Here is a 22,810-nt window from a genome sequence, read left to right as displayed (position 1 = left end):
AGCTTCTCTATCCGGGAACCTATTAGCATTTGAGAACACTCGTTACCACCAACAATTGGTGACCCCGGAGTGACGAACAAATTACAAGTTGAGTCCGCTCTGCAGCGCCCATTTTCTTGCGTGGCACTGAGGGGAAGGAGCACGTAGTTGAGCGGTGACTGTTACATAGGGACGCCTCCGCCACAGCCACGGGTATCAGCCGGCGAGCAGCGACGGAGACACGGGGCGCCCAGTAGCAGCCCATAGCAGGACACGGGCGAGCAACCGAGCAGTCAACTTAGGGGGGCGACTAAGGGTATTTTTTGACGAATATATTTAAAATCGGACGAATGTTTTTTTTCGCCCAGCATGGCCGAGATAGCCAAAAATGCCATGTGGTGAGGTTTGTTTTCGTAAAATTAAAGTCCCTCACCCCTGGAAGCCATATTTAAATGGCCCGTGTTATTGCGTCATAGCCTGACTCGCGCGCCAACACACGCTGTATCAGTCAGTGCTTGTATGTAGTAAAATTTGCATTATAATATTTTTTTTTCTCCGTAAATTTTGACATTTGTCATTCCTCTCGTGCCGGATCGCAGGGAGGGTGTGAGTCAAAGAGACTATATACGAAGAGATAGTGGTATGTGGTAATTCCTCGGGCGTGCGGAAGTAGCGCCATCTATTGCAGCTCACCAAAAACGTCATTTTTTAGGGGTAGCTTTACTATTTTTAAAGTACCTGCCACAGCACCCTATCCAGCCTTTACTTGTTATTTTCATTATTGTAAAATGATTTACGAATGGGGTAAAGAAAAATATATTTGCTCTTATGTTTTATTAATATTATTTACACTATATCAATTTGTTATTTAAGGAAAATATAAGGTGTGAAAAGCTTTTATATATATATATATATATATATATATATATATATATATATATATATATATATATATATATATATATATATATATATATATATATATATATAGTGTGTGTGTGTAGCAAATATATCCAGTGCTTCAAATACAAGCAAAGCATACAACATTCTACTATGATTACTACAATGCCTTTGCAACATGCTCTTAGCTGAGTAAAAATATCATACTGCCACATAATGGCAAGCAGCATTGTGCACTGTTTGGCAGGGCAGATAACAAAAGCTAAGCATTACAGCTGAAATAAACAATGGCAGACACCCAAAGCTTGTTAAATGAACATGATCTGATTTATAACAGGCAAAATCTACTATGGTGTATTACATGCAATAATAACTGTATAAAAGTTGCAAGGCACATCATTATAAAAGCACCATAAAAGATGCTGACATACATGATGGAGGATATCAAGAAGGTAACACATGAGTTGTCTTTAATGGAATGCAATAACTTGGTGGTCTTGGGAGACAGCTGGGCATGGAAGTAAAAATGGATTGTAGGACACAGTATGATCTCACAAGCTCTGACCTTGGCATCAGCCAGTGTCCTGAAGATATTAAGCTCGGTAGGCACAACTATGTAGTGGAGGCACATATTATGATGAAAGCAAATGAGACAAAAACCGGCAACTAAAAGTGTAAGAAAATAGCAGGAAAGTTATGCTGCAGTATGTGACATACCAAATTACAGGGCAAAGAGCGATTTGTTTTTCAAGGGCTACATCAGTAAACAAGTAGCATTTGTTGCAGGAACAGTAAAATAATATTTGTTTTTAGCACACATTAAAGTTGGATGTAACACAATCATTTGAAATGAAGCTCCTTGAACTAGCCAATTCAACAAACCACTCTGTCTCCCCCCAAAAATAAGCATTATTTTTCACAAGGTTTACAAGGCATTAGTCAAGAATATCAACTGGCATTATATTTTGTCAAAAAACAAAACAAACAAAACAAAAAAATTATATATATATATATATAAATAAATATATATATATATATATATATATATATATATATATATATATATATATATATATATATATATAAATAAATATATAAATATATATATATATATATATATATATATATATATATATATATATATATATATATATATATATATATATATATATATATATATATATATATATATATATATATAAAGCAGAAAAAATCATAACATGCTATAGTACAAACAAGATTACTCCTGGACGCCACATCAATGATGCCAGCCATGTGATGAAATTATATGCTGTATTTCACATCATGAAACCCAGCCAAGTGTCACTGCAGCACATATTAGGTAAGGCAGACACCAAAAGCTTGTTACCTGAACAAGATAGATTATAACAGGCAAAATCCACAATAAAGCATTGCATACCGTTTAGCAGGGCAGAGAACAAAAGTTTCCAAGTATTACACCTGAAATAAACAATGGCAGACATCCAAAGCTTGTGAGCTGAACAAGATCTGATTTATAACGGTCAAAACCAACAATGGTGCGTTACATGCAATATCTGGCAGGGCAGATAAATAATTCCTTGCATTACAACTGGAAAGAAAGTGGCAGACATCCAAAGCTTGTTAACTGAACAAGATCTGATTTATAACAGGCAAAACCAACAATGGTGCGTTACATGCAATATCTGGCAGGGAAGATAAATAATTCCTTGCATTACAACTGGAAAGAAAGTGGCAGACATCCAAAGCTTGTTTAACTGAAAAAGATCTGATTTATAACGGTCAAAACCAACAATGGTGCGTTACATGCAATATCTGGCAGGGCAGATAAATAATTCCTTGCATTACAACTGGAGAGAAAGTGGCAGACACCCAAAGCTTGTTAACTGAACAAGATCTGATTTATAACAGGCAAAACCAACAATGGTGTATTATTTGCAATATTTAGCAAAATATGGAAAAAATTACTTGGCATAACAAAAGCAATACCAAATAATGGCAAACATCCAAAGAGTGGTGGCACTGTGATAATTTCTGAAAACAAAATACCATCAAAATCAATTAATAAATTTATTATACCAATTAATATCAAAAACATTTGTTCAACATGCTGCAAGAAACTACGGAGCAGACCTCACATGCAGGATAGATTTTCAGCTTCAGAGATAGGCAAAGCAGGCAATATATGATTATTATGTTGCAATAGACAATGAAAAAGCATTGATGCATTAAGCTAGAAAAAAATCACTTGAAGAAAACATAAGGCACAAAAACCCATCCCCAGCTGGCGTACATGCACACCATTCTGTTACAATCATGCACACTATCAATCCTGAAGACCGAAATATTATGCTGTAAAAGAAACTTATAAATATAATGAGTAAATTTATATCCCTGATTATTATTATTACTAATGCTGCAATTTAATTAATTTCCTATTTTTTTTTTTTCATTTTGGGATGGGTCTGCTCCCTATTCCTCCATTTTAGTTTGTAGTATATCCTTAATTTTATGTAGATGAGGTGAATGTTTTCAGTTAGCTGGGTGGAACAAAGGTGCAGAGGACTTAGAAATTCATGATTATTTAATTTAGAAAAGAGCATTTGGGAGACTTTAGTGCCCAACATTGCCTTCTCCAGTGTTGCCTGGAGAATGGCTTCAACTCCATGAAAGTGTTTAAAAACACTATCACTGGGCACAGAGAGTCCCCCAAATGGGATATCTGGATTGTTATAAAAGGCTTTAAAATAACAACATAAATTTATGTTGTCAAGTTGTTATTTTACATCCAACAGATGCTCCCTGCAAAGTTGACAATTATGTTTTTTCAAAATTTTTTTTACAAGTCCAGCCAACTACATTTTGCAGGTGGCATGCTTGCTACTGACTCCTCATTGTCCGAGTCAGTATCTGAAGGGGGCAAATCTGCATCACAGTTTGAGGTTACGTCAAGGAAGTATGACTCATCTGCCTCACAGTTACTTGTCTGGGGAACTTGTGAATAATAATTGGTCATTACTGACTTGAGGCCCTTCATAAAATTGTAGGCAGTGGGATGGTCACAGTTCCCAAATCTAACCCTCAGTCTGGCAAACAGATTTTCAAGACAGTCCTGATTTAATCGCCGAGTGAGGAGGTACTTTATTTGATAACTCTGCAGATCTTGCCACAGAGCATCAAGTGCTGTCAAGTTGATGAGCCAGCCATTTACACAGTGAATGCGTACATGAGGTGGATCACAGACCTTTAATGACAACAAGTAATCTTTAGTCTCTTTTATGATTTTCATATGACATGAATTTGAAGTAATGGCAGTAAGGGCATCTCTATAATTGTAAATGGATGAACTATTGAAACAATCAAACAAATGTCCACCTTATCTATGAATTCTGCAGTATAGATGGCTTTCTGTGGTAGCATTCCTGATGTTGAATGAACGAAAATTCCTGCCGCCACAGTATGACTCATCACTTGGGCAGCAAGATTGACACGCATTTTTGAAAAGCCTTCACCACACATATGTTTGCTGCTCAATTTAGGAGCAAGTCTAATACTTTGTTGCTGATCTTTTTCAAAAAACTTTTTTATGTGATCCCATGAAATTTTATTTTCTCCAATTTTAATATCATATTTGAGAAGTGTGTTCATCAGGCTTTTCAAAAGATGTGGAGAATCAAAAAAAAGAAGTGAACCTTCTCACCATCGACTGTAAAGGAAGGATTTTCAGTTGTCATGCCAAGAGTCTGGAACAAGGAACGATGCACTCCCTCTTGATCACAAACTGTAAACATAACTCTGTGTCCCGTGTCCTTGACTTTTTTTTATTGCTGTTTCATAGAGTTCCCTGATTTTACAAGTTTTAATCCCTCCCGAATAAAAGAAACATCCTAAAACAAGTTTCCATTTTTTCAATAAGCCCTTAACCACGAACACGGGTGCATGATTTGCTGGTTTCAAACTCTTCCCATGCTCTCCGAAATCCTCCCTTCCTATGATAGAATCAGAGGCTTTGTCAAAATGCAATGATTCTTTAATACTCATGGCATCAAATGCAATCCCACAAAGTGTATATTCTTTTGACAAAGCCTGTGCTCTTTTCTTCAGGGCTGTCAGAGTTTGTTTGCTCCAGCCAACATTTAGTGAAATACCCCTGAGCCATGAGTGAAGTGTTGAAACTGAAGGCAAATGAAATACTGTGCTGAGAAATCGATAAGCCTTTGGACTTTGATAGTACAAGGCCAGAGCAAACCTCCTCTCTTGTACCCCATATCTCCTACCAGGCTTAGATCTTGCAGCATGTTGAACCTGTCCTTTGAAAAAATCCACCACTTTTTGATCAAGGAAATTGCTGGCTTTGGCCAAAAACTGCCCAGGAGTGGTAATGGCCTGAGCTTTGAGCTGCCTCACCTGCCGGCGCAGACGGCAGACCGTCTTCTTTAAGAATTGCAGTTTTGATGTCTCTGAAAATGCATACACCAATATTAAAAGTTAAATTTCACAGCACTCTTCTCACAATTCTAAATAATAAAATATGTGCATGTTAATGCATTATTATTGCTATTAGGACAGTGAATCTAAGCAATGACATTTTATCTGCACGCCAGCTTAGACTGGAAAGGCTTTAGTTAGATTACCTGACAAGAGTAGTATTTCCAGATGGGGGAGAGGGTACAACTGGAGACTTGACAGAAATAATATCAAGATCTACAAGCACTGATTATCCATATACATCTCTACTGAAACATACGTCAAAATGGTGCCACACTAAAAATCTAAAAATTCTCTGTTTCTGCAGTGTTAGTCATACCCAAATCCTGCCTGCTATCTAACTTTCCTTTTCACAATTATAATCCATTAAACTGGTGGTATCCGGGATGTGCCACTTTACCCAACACACTAATCCTTATTACTTATTAAAACCATTTGAACATTTGCATAGATCATAATTCAATTATTATCCCAGCTCTTCCACATGTCCATCCAGTGTAATGTGGTTGATGTGGAATGGTTCAGCCTCATGTCTCCCATGCATACATTAAGTTTAGAGAATAATATTGTTCCTTGTAGCTCCCATTTCCCTGATACTCACGACTATCCCTTTAAGAATAACGTATGAAGAATCACATTTTTTGGTTTCATAATACAAGGAAAAGCCTGAGTATGTGATTAAAGATGGGATATTAAATAGCAGGGATATTGACCTCATTTCTAGGGTGCTGCCATGTTTGGGAGTAAATGGTAAACATGATCACATCAGTAGCATGGACAAATGTTTGTTAGTGGCACTTCAGGGTTATGCTACCTCTTCAAAGCTTGACCAGTCATGGTTTAAAGTGGAACAGGATAAACAAGAGACAGGCAGGTATTTGTGGACACTACTGTTACTATCAATTGCCAGCCTATGGCAAAATTTGAACCTATGCTATCAAGAACATAAGACCTATGTTCTGATCACTCATTACTGCCATAAGAATATAATAAACAGTTTAAATGTCATTCAAAATATCAACCTTTTTACATATAATTTCTGAAGATATGTACTGGTGTAACAGTTAAATATTGAAATCAATTTGTATGCAGGGATGTGAGGTATATTATTAAGCTGTAATGTTTCCAACACATTAAATGTGGTCATAACAACACTGAACAGTAACTAGAGGATAAATTATCACTGAGCACGAGAGCTTGCTTACTGTATTTTGGTGAGCTTGATGGCCGAGTTGGGTTTCCTCCAACCCCTTCAGTTTCACACCCTGTTGAGAGGCAATTTCTTAATCACAGTGAAAAATGGATGCAAATGGTCACTAAAATTAATTATTATACTTGGCGTCACAAATTTTGGCACAGAATTTAGAGAAGGACTACCAGACTTGGCGTGAGTCTCTGTTGAGGTAAATGATCTCGTGCACTCATTGGGCTACATGTACATTGTTTTAATGTGCATCATTGTTACGTTAAACGATGATGATGCTGATGATGTATTACTGTCTTTTTTTGTCATTTTAGCGGGCAGGACTACTAAAAGTAAGGATATTAGCATCAACTTTCTCTCTAAATCAGCATTAATATCAGCTATATGTACAGTTATTCTTATAATTACTCTTCCTGCTGATAATGGAAATGCATGTCAGGATTAAGCATCACATACAAGAAAAGAATTGTTATATAGGGAAACAGGGAACTCTTAGGCTCATATAATAGACAATGTTTGTTATACACAAAAAAATTGGATGCTTCAAATGTTAAAGATTTTTGGATATAACATCACCCCCCTCCTCCAAATTGGTTCTTTAAAGCAAGGGTTGACTATAGCTGATTATTTTTTGCGGCAGGTTTCATGACACTTTTTTATTGCAAAGCATCTGGAAATTAATGATTATTACGAAATACGTCTCATGAGTAGCTACTAAACTTGACAGCCTGAAGGGATGCACCATCAAAGACTGTAAAGGACAAATGTATTATATACAAAATAACATGGTTCTGTGATTATGGAAAAAAAAATTTTTATGACAATCAATATCAAATCATTTCAGGATACATAAATCAGCAGTTATGAAGGAATTCAACAACTCTCCCGGGATGCCTAAGTTAAATAAGTGAGGGAATTTAATTTCCTTCCTTTTGTTTGTGTAAAATGATGTGGACATTTGCATGACTAATGTGATGAGTATAAATTTATATGATGGTGAAATATCATCCACAAGGTAGGATGGTCCACGCTCAAATGCTGATTCAAACTATCAATCGCATTTCATTAATAGCTGCAATTTTTTGAACCAACCAAACATTCAGTGAGAAAGTACTGTTTTAATGATTTTGTTGCAATGCTGTGGTGGTCTGTTTCACAGCTTTTTCATCAAAGCAGAGGAGTTATTCCCTCTCCCTCTGCTTCAGAGGAGCATGATGGCATGCTGCTCTTGCATGATTTTGTGAAGTCATAATTAGATTAATAACACAACAATCAATAAAAACTAATAGTATTCATACCAAAATCAGCACATGGAGCTGGTGCAGTGCAATGGGGAGCACACTCGTCAGGGTCAGGCTGCAGTTCATTTTCATGTGTGGCTTGGGGGACACTGAGCAGGTGGGGTTGGATACTGCCACATTCCTCAGGGGGTGGTTGAGTTCTATTTAAGTCCACCCGTGGCCTCTTTCTTGGACTCTCCTCTTGGGCTGCCACATTATCTTGGGTGTTACCGAAAGCTGTGTTCGGATCTGTTGGGATGTGGTTTTGTAAGACGTGGAATAATATTCGACAGCGAAACATGGAAGGAAACGGAAGATTATGTCCACATGGTAAAATACAGAGATGAGAATTGCCAAGTGGGTTTGTTGGTGTACCCGGGAATTAAGAGGCCAGGTGATGTTATGATCATGAAGGAAGAGTTATGGGGTATGATATAAACTGACTTCATTAGTTAAGTGATTAGAAGAGGTATATTGAAATTATTTGGATACTGAAAGGATGTACATATGGGGACAACTGGGTGAGAAGGGAGAGAGATGCAGATTTTGATGATGTATAGCTAGTTACACCAATGAACACTTAGGACATACACATTCACAAGGGCCACAACTTTGGCTGCTAGACGGAAAAGCACTAGATGTAAAGTGCTAGGACACTGAAGGGATTAATAATAAGAAAAGCAATAATAATAAATGAGTATAGCTAAATATAGTTATGATATTTTTGTTTATGTTACTATTAGCATTATAAATTTTAAACACTAATGATATAATAATATAAATATTGATAAATCAATGAAAATTAATACATTAATTGTATTAATATTACCACTAGTAATACTAACACTGCACCTAAAAGACTGAGCAAAACAATGAATCTGAAATAAAACGATAATTGAGCTGTCTCTGTCTGAAAGTTATGTGAAGCTTGCTCCATGCACCGTGATAGGAATGGCATGGATGTAGCCAGGTTGCTGAGATACTTATGGTCACCAACCACTTGTATGGCACCAATTTGTGTTAGAAGCATTGGCGGCCAACATCAGAATGAGCGATTCATCATAATGCAAGATTACCAGGAAAAAACATGAAGTAAAGGATGTCAGTGACACAGACAACATTAAATTGCAAACTTGAAAATCACCAAAGTATGAAGATAAAGTAAAACAACAACAATAATAATGAGCATGGCAAAATATTAATGGCTTATTACAATGTAAAGTAATTACTATAATTAATTTTCACTAACCATAATGTGGCAGCACAATCTGTGTAGAGGAGAGTTCCAACTCCATTGGCTCCAAGTCAATGGCGGCTGCATTGTGTGATGATGCTGAGGTAAGCAAATCAATCAAAAGTAAGTGATAATGATTACAAAACTACTATTTGTTCTTATCTGTCAGGTGAATACACTCAACCCATCAAGTGTGGAAATCTAACTTTTGTTCAATGCATCAAGGTTTCTTTCACTATTAGTCTATTACCAACTCATGCATTGCATTTGGTACACAAGAAAATGCTGTGACTATTACCCGGGAACCCAGTGGGTGGTTGCTCCTCATGGCCATCTGCAAAATAGATAATGGGTATAAGTATTACATTTACTAACAAACACACACACACACACACACACACATGAGAGAGAGAGAGAGAGAGAGAGAGAGAGAGAGAGAGAGAGAGAGAGATTAAGAAAGTCATAAATAAGGAGCATGCATAACTTCGTCTTACCTGTGTGACGTGGGGTTGCAGTCGGCAGCAGCTGGCCCTTGCTGCCAAAATGAACCCCATCAAAGTGGTCACTACAGATGGCTTGAGTATGCTTTTGAAAGCCAATTTTCAAGGCTTTCACCCACTGGAGGCACCTGCAGTAAAAACATGGTAATTTTAACTAATTATTGTTAATCAATACAAAATATAATGTAATGAAAGAAAGCAACAGACCTTAAAAATTTATATAATCTTTAAACCTTAGACAGCAGTGGAAATATACATAGACAGTCCTAAATTCAGTCAGTCAGTTTTGAATGGCAGAAAACTAACAACACTTAGAGATTGCGGTAGGATCTATAGTAGACGATACAAAAAAAAAAAATATCTACGTATTATGCAGAGTAACTATATATATTTATGCTACGGTCCTAAGGTCGGCAATGACTATATGTATAGAGTATAGACCATTCATTTTCGGATAGCTACTCTTCAAACACCGCTGTCTTCTAAGGGTTAATATGAAAATAATATTGGCTGCAATGCAATACCTGTTTATAATGAATGGCTCTGTTTGACTTTGGTACCCCTTACAAAATTTAATTTGAAACAAACTGAAAAAAACAAACATATTTTAAATATATATTATTTTCAAAACATTTATGATGCAATGTAGGGCAAATTTAAACAGACTGCTCTTTCCTTTGCTAGTGAAATATTTGTGTTTTGTCTTCCCATTATCATAATGGATTTAGTCCAAGGCAACTTCAAGTATACCTGTATATGTTGGGTTTAAATGAAATCATCAATCTGCATATAATAAAAAAAAAATACTGACTAATTTTGTATTGCCAAATATATACCTGTCCTTAGCAAACCTTGATGAAAGGCCCCAGTAGTTAGAATGTATCTGAGTAAGGATCGAGGAGGCCTCTTGTGAATTAGCTCAGTAATAAGACGGTGTCATCTAACAGTACTTCGGCATATGAATATGAGTCAATGTCACATAATAATTTACTTCTGACTATGCATCAAGTAAAGTGCAGCTTCATTCAGATTTTGATAATATTGAATGAATTGCAGCCATATCTCACACAAAGTTAATATTCACACATTATAATCTCTACATCTTGTATTTTTGAATCTTTTGACACACACACACACACACACACACATATATATATATATATATATATATATATATATATATATATATATAGAGAGAGAGAGAGAGAGAGAGAGAGAGAGAGAGAGAGAGAGAGAGAGAGAGAGAGAGAGAGAGAGAGAGAGAGAGTATATTGCATTTTGGCAGTGAGGCAAGGTTAGGTAAATTTCTGAAATGTAATATACTTCACACTTCTTGTCACAGGTAATCAACGGTTAAGTCAGCGGGTCAACTCCAGAAACAGTTTGCCTTCCTTTTGATTTTGTGAGGGGTTAGGGGTTTCTTCTTCCTAATTTAACTGTAATGTGAGGAGATAACTTTGGCCAAGCCTGACCTGACCTCTTACCCAACCAGGCCTGTGGCCGGCTGCATCGATGCATTGAAAAAGTAACTTCACTGCTCAGTATAATAGATAAATCGGTCCATAAATCTTTCATGTCAACATAAAAATTTAAGGGTTGAAAAAAAATCATAGACCTTTAAGATAAGGACAGTTATAAGTAGGTGCCTTGCATTATCTTGAAGAACAGTCACCCCGGTGTTGTCTGAGGGGATCTGTGGACTGCATGAATGGCTTGTGTACAATATACATTACGTATTTCGCTTGCCTTCAGAGCACTGTTGTGTCTAGTTGCTCGCAGAAATTCATTATTTTGCGGAAGTTAGAAGTCAGAATTTCCACATATATCTTCACTTACCGTCTGGCATCCTTTGGGAACAAATGAAGCTTCACACCAGGGTGTGTTCTTCGTTTTTTCCCACAAACACAGCAGGCCGCACATTTAAGATTTGGAGCCATGGCGGGCAGTTACACGAGGGGCCGGTGTGTTGATATTTGAATGACGGCAGCGTTGCCGTCGATCTGAGAAAGACGTTCTGGAAGTAGCGCTATAATAACCAGTATATCGGTTAGCCCAAGGTAATCTTATCCACCCACTCTTTCCCCCTACAAACCAACAAATCTATGTAAATAATTACTGGAGGAATTAAGTCAGCGTGCTGCTAAAACACTGAGGTTGAGAGAAAAAACATGTTTTGAAAGAAAGGCAGTTGGGCTACAACCTCGGTTCATTCCTGTGTGTATACAGACAGTTAAAACACATAAAGCACATCTAACCACTGCTAACCTCCCACAAATGCAGATAAAGTAATATAACTACGGTACAATAATATAGCATTACTAACATGACATGCAGTCAGGCTATATCTACCTGATAAATATATTTAGTTCTTACTGTTCATTTTAGTATTTTTCTTTCTTTATGTTTTTTTATTTAAAATGGGAAATAACCAGACTGAAGAAAAAAGTAGCATCATTTGCTGCCTGATCCCATGTAGCAACACTGCTGATGGGTACTGGGGCCGGGAGTCGGTGTCTGGAGGGGGGGAGGCGCCTGGATGTAAACAACGCTGCACCTGCGCCATCTGTTGCAACCGACATACACCACCACCCGCCCACGGCCTCCCATAGAGGCCCCCTCTCCTGTTCTACAGTCTCCTTGGTGAGAGTTGAGGAGAGGAGTGTGGCGGAGCCAGTCCCTACCCAGACAACAACGGGGAAGGGCACGCAACCTGTTCGTTTGTACTCCAGCCAAATAAAGGTCCTTAGAAATGACGTACAAACGCAAGTTGAGTAGCAAGAGAGCCATCAACATGAAGAAGGCTTATCGAACAAGATGGAGCGGCCAAGACCAGGAAGGGAGCAGTTTAGGAGCTTATGAAGCGAGTCGTGATCCTGCCACGCTCACCCGCCGCTCATCACCACCTGCTCCACCACCAGCTGATTCGCCACTCCCTTCAGGGGGTAGGCATGCTAAATACGATGAAAATTAGCTGCCTGAAATATTTATTGAAAACTAGTCTCACTTCAAAACCCTCTTGTGTCCAAATTTGGAGATGATACCTGTAAAAATAAATGAATGAAAATTAATTTTTGAGAAATTTAGTAGCATTTTTAATTCGCCTAGGGATCCAACACCAATGATCAGTTTGCATCCAAACACTGCCTAGCAATTCCTTTTTTGATTATATTTCAATCCTCCGATTCTATTTTTATAATATATATATATATATATATATATATATATATATATATATATATATATATATATATATATATATATATATATATATATATATTAGTTTTATGTAACAAGGCAAGAAACATTCCACTTAGAAAAATCCCGTTTTCTATGAACTTTGAAAATCTTTAGCTATTTTTTTCTTCACACCAAGAAAAAAAAATGTAAAATCGGAGGTTTATAGGGCATTATCTGACAAGTAATATGCCACAAGAATGGTGAAAATTGGTCAACAAATAAAAAAAGCTATAGCAACTTGAATTGTAAAAACTTACGTTTTGAGAAAACGGCATCTGAAGTTGAGTGTGTCAAGATGTCAAGATGGATCAGTGCCCTCCAGGCGAGTAGTGTAGCTCCTTCTGCATGCGCTTATTTCTCATTCTCTTCTTCAAAGGTACATCCATCTTCATATCTTGGTTTTCAAGGTATTTTTCAGTAATGTGTGAAAGTGCTCGGCCCAGGTTTTCATAAATAGCACTGTCTTTGTACCCTGCATTATACAAACTGACTGCATGAGCCGCAGAAAAGTCAAGTTTATTCTTTGATGTGTTTAGGTGTTTTGGGCAGTACTGCCACAATCTGCTGTGGAATGACTCATTAGGGTTTTGTGTATGCCCTTTGAGGCATCTTTTCATCATCTCATCAGTAACTAATCTTTCATAAACCTTTCGTACAAGCTGAAGCTGGTCTGGCTCAAGTGTTACAAGTTACACAACTGTATGCCGAGCTATCACCATCACTAATAAAGCTGATGTACCTCATATTATGAGAAAGAGATCTGTTCCAACATGCCAGAGCCTCTGCAGCCTCCATTCCCCCTGAGGTACCTATATAGTTCACCTGGCAAGAGGGAGCTTGGTTCTCCTCCCACCTGGCAAACTCAGTGTCAGTCATTTCTTTCCTGTCATGGCGAGCTTTGCTGACAATGCAAAGTTGACAGATCTTTCCACAGGTCTCATAGTCCAATATTAGACCAGTGTTTGCATCAATGACTGTTCCAGCACCAAAAAAAGAAGAGTGACCCCGAATATGCCAAGTCCCGTCAAAACTAACGTCAACATCTAGTATGCCATCTTCATCGGGGTGTCTGTCAAGTTCTTGGGCATAATAACTGAAAACAGCCTTTCTGCTTTGTTCTAACAAAGACTTTGTATGCTGAACAGTTTTGTCAGTTATGTAATTTGCGTATCTCATGTACACCCCGCGAGTAAAATGCCTGATGCTCAGTAAGCCACAAATCTTTTCAACACCAGAGTAGGCTAGTCCAAATAACATTGACAAGTAAGTTATCATCAGAGTTACTGAGTGAATGTTTTTTACAGTGGTCTGCACTTGGTTATCAGGAACACTATTTAGTATTACATTCTTGCACGGACTGCACTGTATCACAACACTTGTGTCTGCTTGGTGATTTATGAAGTTACTGGCAACGTCAATTCCAAGACATACTTTACAGGCAATATTGCTAGCAATAGTAGTGAACACGCTTTTTCTCACTATCACATTTTCTTCAGGCGATGTAGAGGAAGATGAAGGTGAAGCTGAAAGAATAAGCTTCCTCTTCTTTGCGCTTGAAGTTCCTGGTGGCGTGATGCTAGCAGCTGCTGTTGGTGGTGGGGACTGAGCTGGCGCCACTCCTGAATTACTTCCTTTTTCTCCATTCTTCTTCTTCTCTCTCACCTCTCTTGCTTTCAGCAGGATCTCTCTTCTGTTTCTGGTTGCCTTGCTTGGTCTAGGCATGGTGGACTGCCTCGTGAAGGTACTGCGTGATGAAGAAAGAGGCAGAATGCAGAGAGACGAGTGGTAACACACCTCCTCTCTTTATGAAGGACAAAGGTCCGCTGGGAGCTGAGGCAGTGAGTCACGCCACTCAGTGTTGTGATGATGCCAAATAGCGTTTCCTGCTTCAAATTCAAAACGCTAGAAAAAAACTCATCTTTAGGCCTACAAAGATGTGGTGAAGTTCCACGTGGAGCGCAAAATGTAAACTATGTGCGCCACGTGCGTGCCATTTAATTAAATGCCCAGACACGTTATTTAAAAGACAGAGACAGATTTCAAACTCCGTAGAAAGTTTGTCAGAAGCATGCCGGAGTTGATGGAACATTTATCTCAAAATGGTCCGATCGCTCATTTTGGGCCAAAAATATGCGTACATAACCCCTTCACCGAGTACCTCATCACGCCCTTCTCCACCACCACCTGCTTCATCACCACCTACTCCACCACCACCAGCTGCAGAATCATTGCCACATGAGACGTCACTGCAGCTCCGAGAACAGATGCTGCAGAGAGGTGTGCAGTTGAACCCTGCTCCTGATACAAGCGAAACTTGCATCACCGTGTCGCAATCTCAGCTAAACACACTCATCGCGAGACAGAAGTGCCCAGTACGGTCGTGCAGGAATACCTTAACCGTAACCTCTTCTACAATGAGGAAGGTGGCGCCTTCTGACACCCTCACCAGCGAGTTAGTAATACTTTTTTTTTTTATAAAAAGGGACCAGGGGCCATACTTATAAAGAAATTGTGTGTTTGACGTAAGTATCGCCATAACTAGGTTAAAAAGTTGTGGCTCTCACCATAAGATTCAGATTGCATCGCTACCAACCACGGCGAGGTACCTTATCAGCTCAGTTCTTTTATATCAATACTTAGGCTAAATAATACCGTAAAATGGATAAAACTATTTACTAAAAATACACTACATCCGTTATATAATTGTTGTAGAAGGTAATGATGAGATTTTTAAATATAATGGCATTGTTTATGTCGGCCCCGTTGAAACCAAAGATTTCATTATGGCAGAAGGTTTTCTGAGCTGTTCAGCTCGACGCGGCGATTTCTTCCCCTCTCGCCGCCGAGCAGAGGAGGAGGAGGAAAGATAACTGCGCTCAGGAAGAAAAATAATGTTCTTCCTGGCCCAGTTATACCAAGAGCATAAGGCAGACTTTAGTGTCTGCAATGCCCGGGGAAAGGCGGCTGTCTGGACGGCGATCATCGAACGCCTGACGGAGGCTTAATTTTCCCCGTGGCAGGACCACCAAGGACTGCCAAAAGAAGTGGCAGTCAATGCAATCAACGGCGAAGAGGAATATCTCCGCCCATAAGCAAGCCTTCACTGCCGCAGGTAAGAAATAAGAAATGTTTCTTATGTTTCACGACATAAAATTATTAGTCAATCACTACACTATGGTACTTCCACTTTAGAAAAAGCAGTGGCAGGTAGAAGGTAAGACATATACAGCTTTATCTAGCAGACAAACATAAATATTAGACAGGCCCAACAAAACTTACCAGTAACATGATCATCTATATATTGGTAGGTGTTTGATCATTTCCCCTTACTCATCCTTAGTCATTTTCGTGCCCCAAGTTTACCTTGAAGTATTACTGAAACAATGGTTTTAGAATACATGATATTTCTTTCTATGAGACTGATGGACACAGCTGAAAAATAAAAAGTGAAGGTCAGTATAACACCCATATAACTCATACAAGCTGAACCTCCCCTCATCAGAGCACAAGAGTACTATTAGCATAGACCTTTACAGTATTACCTGTAAATCATTATAAGTAAAGAGGTTGCATAAGGTAAAGGTAAGTGAAATTTAATTCAGATGATTTATTATCAAATATTGTCTGGTACGTGTGGTATTTAAGGCTGTGGCTGCCTCTGGTTGAACATGTAGTTGAAGGATGTGGATAAATGTCACCCACATTATACTAGAAAATGCTTTAAATTTGTTCCTGTATAAAATTGTGTATTCTTATAAGACAAGTGAAGTTTTTAAGGCATGCAACTTACATTGTTGACATTACCACAATGACTTATATTAAATCTTAATTCCGTGGCTCCGTGCTATACTGAGGCAAGCGACATCTCTGCGAAAATTGAGTACTTATACTCATCAGATAGGCCATTTCAGGCTGCATATTGTAGTGTATGTTTAAAGGATGAATGCGTAAAAATGTGGGGGCTAGAGGGAAAAAAAAGAAGACTCTTTATTTAAACGCTGCTCAGCGCTCCTCTCCAAACTGTAGTGAGGCAAACGCCAGGGCGACGGGCCGCCGCTTGTCAACAGCTGCCCATACACCTTTCGGAGCCCGTGACGATAACAGGTAAACATTGCCTTTGTTGTATTTTACCTCTTTCCAGTGATTTTACAAGATTTCATAATGGAATTTTTATATGAATAAGTTTGTCATAAAAAGTATAACCCTCCACATTCTAAATAAATTTCATGCTCAATAGTCTAAGGAGACAGAACGCTGAAATTTATTTTGAAACACTGGAAGCCTAGCATATAATATTCTTCAGTCTTGTCTATAGTCAGCTTAATGTCACAGACAAAAGCAATTTTTTTTTTTTTTTTTTTTTTTTACGTCGCTGCCTGTTGCGCCGGTAGACATCTTCCTGGTGGTGGTCGGCCCAAGGCTTCTTCCAGGTGGGGCCTGATGGTCAGCCCAGCCCGTTCTGGCGCAGGCGAATGTTTATAGTGGCGCCATCCTGCATTGGCTCATGCTGCCCCCCGGAACTCGTTCTTGATTCGCTTGGACGGCATCCTCTAGAGTCCGGGTTGATGGGTGGTCTTCAGGACAGCATGTGGGTAGTTTTAAGCCACTCGGCGGTGACTGAAAAATCCGAGTGGTAGCGTGGGGATTCGAACCCGCGTCGTCCATCACGCGGTGAATGTGGGTCCAGTACGCTACCATTTCGGCCACCGCCTACCCACAAAATAAAATGCAAACACCTGTGCAAACACCTATCATATTGATAAAAAGAAAACATGCCACTGTAATGAAATAATAATAATGATAAAAAGACAATCATGAAAGAAAACATGTTGTTTGCGATGATTCGAGAATTTGTAATCACTTTTTTGCTGCAAATCATTATTATTGCTATGATATTATCAAATGATTGTTATTATTATTATACTCAATATAATAATAATCTTCATGATTTAATAGTTATCATAAGCTGTTAAAACAGGTGTATGTAATTTCCTTTACGACTTGCTCAAGTAGCCTAATAAGGCTAATAAGGTAATACCTGGCATATTTGGAAAAAAAAAATCTTTTCTTTCTGAAAATCACCAATACTTTTTTGTTGCATTAATTATTATTATTTTTATTATTATTATTATTATTATTATTATTATTATTATTATTATTATTATTATTATTATTATTATTATTATTATTATTATTATTATTATTATTATTATCATTATAATTATTATTATTATTATTATTATTATTATTATTATTATTATTATTATTATTATTATTATCATTATTATTATTACTAATAAATGTTATTATTATTGATTTCATATTAGTTACAATAAATACTACCATTATTCATATACTATAAAATAACTGAGGTTTAGAATCAGTTGCTTCCAGTGGGCTCTGTCTTATCACCCACTCTCTTCCTGTTATTCATCAATGATCTTCTTTCCATAACAAACTGTCCTGTCCACTCGTGCGCCGATGACTCCACTCTGCATTATTCAACTTCTTTCGTTAGAAGACCATCACAACAGGAAGTATACGACTCCAGACTGGAGGCTGCAGAACACTTAACCTCAGACCTTGCTATCATTTCCGATTGGGGCTGAAGGAACCTTATGTCCTGCAATGCCTCAAAAACTCAATATCTCCACCTATCAACTCGACACAATCTTCCAAACACCTATCCCCTATTCTTCGACAACACTCAGCTGCCACCTTCTTCAACACTAAACGTCCTCGGTCTATCCTTAACTCAAAATATCAACTGACTCTTCATATTTCCTCTCGCTAAATCAGCTTCCTCGAGGTTGGGCGTTCTGTATCGTCTCCGCCAGTTCTTCTCCCCCGCGCAGTTGCTATCCATATACAGGGGCCTTGTCCGCCCTCGCATGGAGTATGCATCTCACGTGTGGGGGGGCTCCACCCACACAGCTCTTCTGGACAGAGTGGAGGCTAAGGCTCTTCATCTCCTCAGCTCTCCTCCTCCTACTGATAGTCTTCTACCTCTTAAATTCCGCCGCGATGTTGCCTCTCTTTCTATCTTCTATCGATATTTCCACGCTGACTGCTCTTCTGAACTTGCTAACTGCATGCCTCCCCCCCTCCCGCGGCCCCGCTGCACACGACTTTCTACTCATGCTCATCCCTATACTGTCCAAACCCCTTATGCAAGAGTTAACCAGCATCTTCACTCTTTCATCCCTCACGCTGGTAAACTCTGGAACAATCTTCCTTCATCTGTATTTCCTCCTGCCTACGACTTGAACTCTTTCAAGAGGAGGGTATCAGGACACCTCTCCTTTCGTATATGACCTTGCTTTCGGCCACCTCTTTTGTTTCTTTTTTAGGAGCAGCGAGTAGCGAGATTTTTTTTATTATTGTTTTCTTTTCTTTTTGTGCCCTTGAGCTGCCTCCCAACATTTACAACACCTTCAAAAGCCAGAAGGAGGCCATGTAACGAGTCTAATTGGAAAAAACGGGTAGCCAAACACAAACGAAATCTAGGCCATGATTATACATCGGCGTGTACCGGGAAGAAGATTGCTGCACGCGAAGTTGGGCCTCCTTGTAATTGCTTTAGAAAATGTTATGATCATGCTAACGTAGAAGCTATATTCAAGGATTTCTGGGCATCAGGCAGTTGGGATGCCCATATACCTATATACAAAAACAAACTACAACTGTGGCAGTGAAAAGGAGGCGAACGGACAATCGTGACCAGCAAAAGGGATGCACTATATATTATCACGTAACAGTTGATGATATACCTGTCACTGTGTGTAAGGCGGCTTTTGCAAATATTCATGGAATATCTAGGCAACGTTTGGACCGAGCACAGAATAATAAGACATTGACCGGTGTACCCATAGCAGACAGACGAGGCACCACCGGAAATCATGGCAAGATTGCAGTGGATCGATGGGAGAAGGTTATTAATCATATATAAAGTTTCCCAACCATAACAAGCCATTATTCCAGAAAATCATCACCTAACGTTCGCTACCTAGACAATGGCGTGACGTCAAAGCGCCAAATGTACCATCTCTACAAGATATGGGTTGAAGAGAATCATCCTGGTGAGGTGCCCTGTTCTTGGCACTATTATGATGACATCCTCAAAGCACATTTTTCCCACCTAAAACTCTACAAACCACGCCAAGATACCTGCAAGACGTGTGATATCTACAGTGCTCGATCCAAGGACCCAACTCTGACACAAGAAGAGAAGACAACAGACGAAGAAAGACATGCATTGCACCTGGAAAAGGCTGAGACAGGCTACAATCTTCCCAATAATTTGCTAATTAACAACATCAGCAATACAGTAATGGTCCTGTGTATGGACCTGCAGCAAGCTCTTCCTACCCCAAAAGTTTCGACAGGCATCAGTTTCTACAAGAGAAAAATGTGGACATACAACTTCAATATCCATGACTATAGAAGTGGCAAAGCACATATGTTTTTGTGGGATGAAGTGACAGCCAAAAGGGGTGCTAATGAAATTTGCAGTTGTATTCAGAAATTTGTCAATACCTTTGTACCTCAGGATGTTTGCAAGCTCTTCATATTTTCTGACAACTGTTCTGGGCAGAACAAAAATTTCACCCTACTAATCTTTTATCTCTCTCTGATACACTCTAAGCGATTGAAAGAAATTACTCACATCTATTTCACAGCTGGACACAATTACATGGCAGCTGATCGGGACTTCGCTCTGATAGAGAAGAACATGAGGCGTCACAGCTACATATTCACACCTGATGAACACAAAGAAATCATCAAGAACACGAAGTCAAGCGAGACTCCTTTTCAGGTTGTAGATATGCAGCAGGATGATTTTAGGGACTTTGACTCTCTGAAACAATATGACACTCGCCGAAACCCAACTCGTTTGCGTTTCATTGATGCTGCTACTTCCGTGTGTCTCACACTAATAAGACTGGCTACCTGTGTGACAACACCTACACGTCACTGAGAGAAGGGTGTGGGGAACACGTGAGGGTCGGGAAGGGTTCAAATCCTAGAACAGACGCAGCTTTCAACCTCTCCCAATATAATGTGCCTAGAAAGTATGAGAGACTCATTCCTTTATCCAAGGCAAAGGTGGACGATCTCAAGGTACTTGTGGGAGACTTGGTGCCTCCTTATATCCAACGCACATACTGGGACAGTATCCTGGAAATGGCAGCCGAGCCAAATGGAAGTTGCAATCCTCATGCTGATGAGGCTGAGACTGATGGTCAGGATATTGACGAAGAAAATGTGTCTGAAGGAGACTTCTACGACTATGACTGAGATAACAATCATGACATATCATGACATATCACATATTAGTTCTTCATTACATTTCTGCCCGAAATCGTGCCAAATCTATTCTCCGACTAACCAAAAATTCTTTCATTAATAGAAAATGTCAAAACCTTGCTTTCTCTAACTCTTCCCGTGACTTCTGGCATCTAGCCAAAAACATCTCCTCCAACTTCACTTCTTCATCTTTCCCTCCACTCCTCAGTCCTGACGGCAACACTGCCGTCTCATCTATCTCTAAGGCTGAACTCTTCTCTCAAACTTTTTCTAAAAACTCCACTCTGGACGATTCTGGGCATATTCCTCCTACTCATCCCCCCTCTGACTCCTTTATGCCTGTTATAAAGATTCTTCAAAATGATGTTTTCTATGCCCTCTCTGGCCTCAATCCTCAGAAGGCTTATGGACCTGATGGAGTGCCTCCTATTGTCCTTAAAAACTGTGCCTCCGTGCTGTCACCCTGCCTGGTCAAACTCTTTCGCCTCTGCCTGTCAACATCTATCTTTCCTTCTTGCTGGAAGTATGCCTTCATGCAGCCTGTACCTAAGAAGGGTGACCGCTCCAATCCCTCAAACTACCGTCCTATTGCTTTACTTTCTTGTCTATCTAAAGCTTTTGAATCAATCCTTAACCGGAAGATTCAAAAGCACCTTTCCACTTCTGACCTTCTATCTGATCGCCAGTATGGGTTCCGCAAGGGGCGTTCTACTGGTGATCTCCTAGCCTTCTTAACTGACTCTTGGTCATCCTCTCTTAGCCGTTTCGGTGAAACTTTTGCTATTGCGCTGGACATATCAAAAGCTTTTGACAGGGTCTGGCACAAATCTTTGCTTTCAAAACTACCCTCCTACGGTTTCTATCCTTCTCTCTGTACCTTTATCTCCAGTTTCCTTTCTGACCGTTCTATTTCTGCCGTGGTAGACGGTCACTGTTCTTCTCCTAAATCTATTAACAGTGGTGTCCCACAGGGTTCTGTCCTATCTCCCACTCTTTTTCTGTTGTACATTGATGATCTTCTTTCCAAAACGAACTGTCCTATCCATTCCTACGCCGGTGATTCCACTCTGCATTATTCAACTTCTTTTAATAGAAGACCCACCCTTCAGGAACTTAACGACTCAAGGCTGGAGACTGCAGAACGCTTAGCCTCAGACCTTACTATTATTTCCGATTGGGGCAAGAAGAACCTGGTGTCCTTCAACGCCTCAAAAACACAGTTTCTCCACCTATCCACTCGACACAATCTTCCAAACAACTATCCCCTATTCTTTGACAACACCCAGCTATCACCTTCCTCAACACTAAACATTCTCGGTCTATCCTTAACTCAAAATCTCAACTGGAAACTTCATATCTCATCTCTTACTAAATCAGCTTCCTCGAGGCTGGGCGTTTTGTACCGTCTCCGCCAGTTCTTCTCCCTGCACAGTTGCTGTCCATATACAGGGCCTTGTCCGCCCTCGTATGGAGTATGCATCTCATGTGTGGGGCTCCACTCACACAGCTCTTCTGGACAGAGTGGAGGCTAAGGCTCTTCGTCTCATCAGCTCTCCTCCTCATACTGATAGTCTTCTACCTCTTAAATTCCGCCGCAATGTTGCCTCTCTTTCTATCTTCTATCGATATTTCCACGCTGACTGCTCTTCTGAACTTGCTAACTGCATGCCTCCCCCTCCTG

At 39.3% G+C, this 22,810-nt stretch overlaps 1 long non-coding RNA gene across 1 annotated transcript; it reads right to left on the bottom strand.

Annotated features, from left to right (window-relative positions):
• Window positions 1-7,875: 7,875 nt before the first annotated feature.
• LOC127002616 (uncharacterized) lies at window positions 7,876-9,918 on the bottom strand. Its single transcript, XR_007756341.1, has 4 exons — window positions 9,580-9,918; window positions 9,384-9,419; window positions 9,101-9,184; window positions 7,876-8,100 (listed from the first exon to the last, which is right to left on the bottom strand). It is a non-coding gene; the product is annotated as an uncharacterized LOC127002616 (long non-coding RNA).
• Window positions 9,919-22,810: the final 12,892 nt, after the last annotated feature.

The sequence above is a fragment of the Eriocheir sinensis genome, chromosome 23, assembly GCF_024679095.1.
Source record: "Eriocheir sinensis breed Jianghai 21 chromosome 23, ASM2467909v1, whole genome shotgun sequence".
Taxonomy (NCBI): domain Eukaryota; kingdom Metazoa; phylum Arthropoda; class Malacostraca; order Decapoda; family Varunidae; genus Eriocheir; species Eriocheir sinensis.
This window is presented reverse-complemented; position numbering and strand designations above follow the sequence as displayed.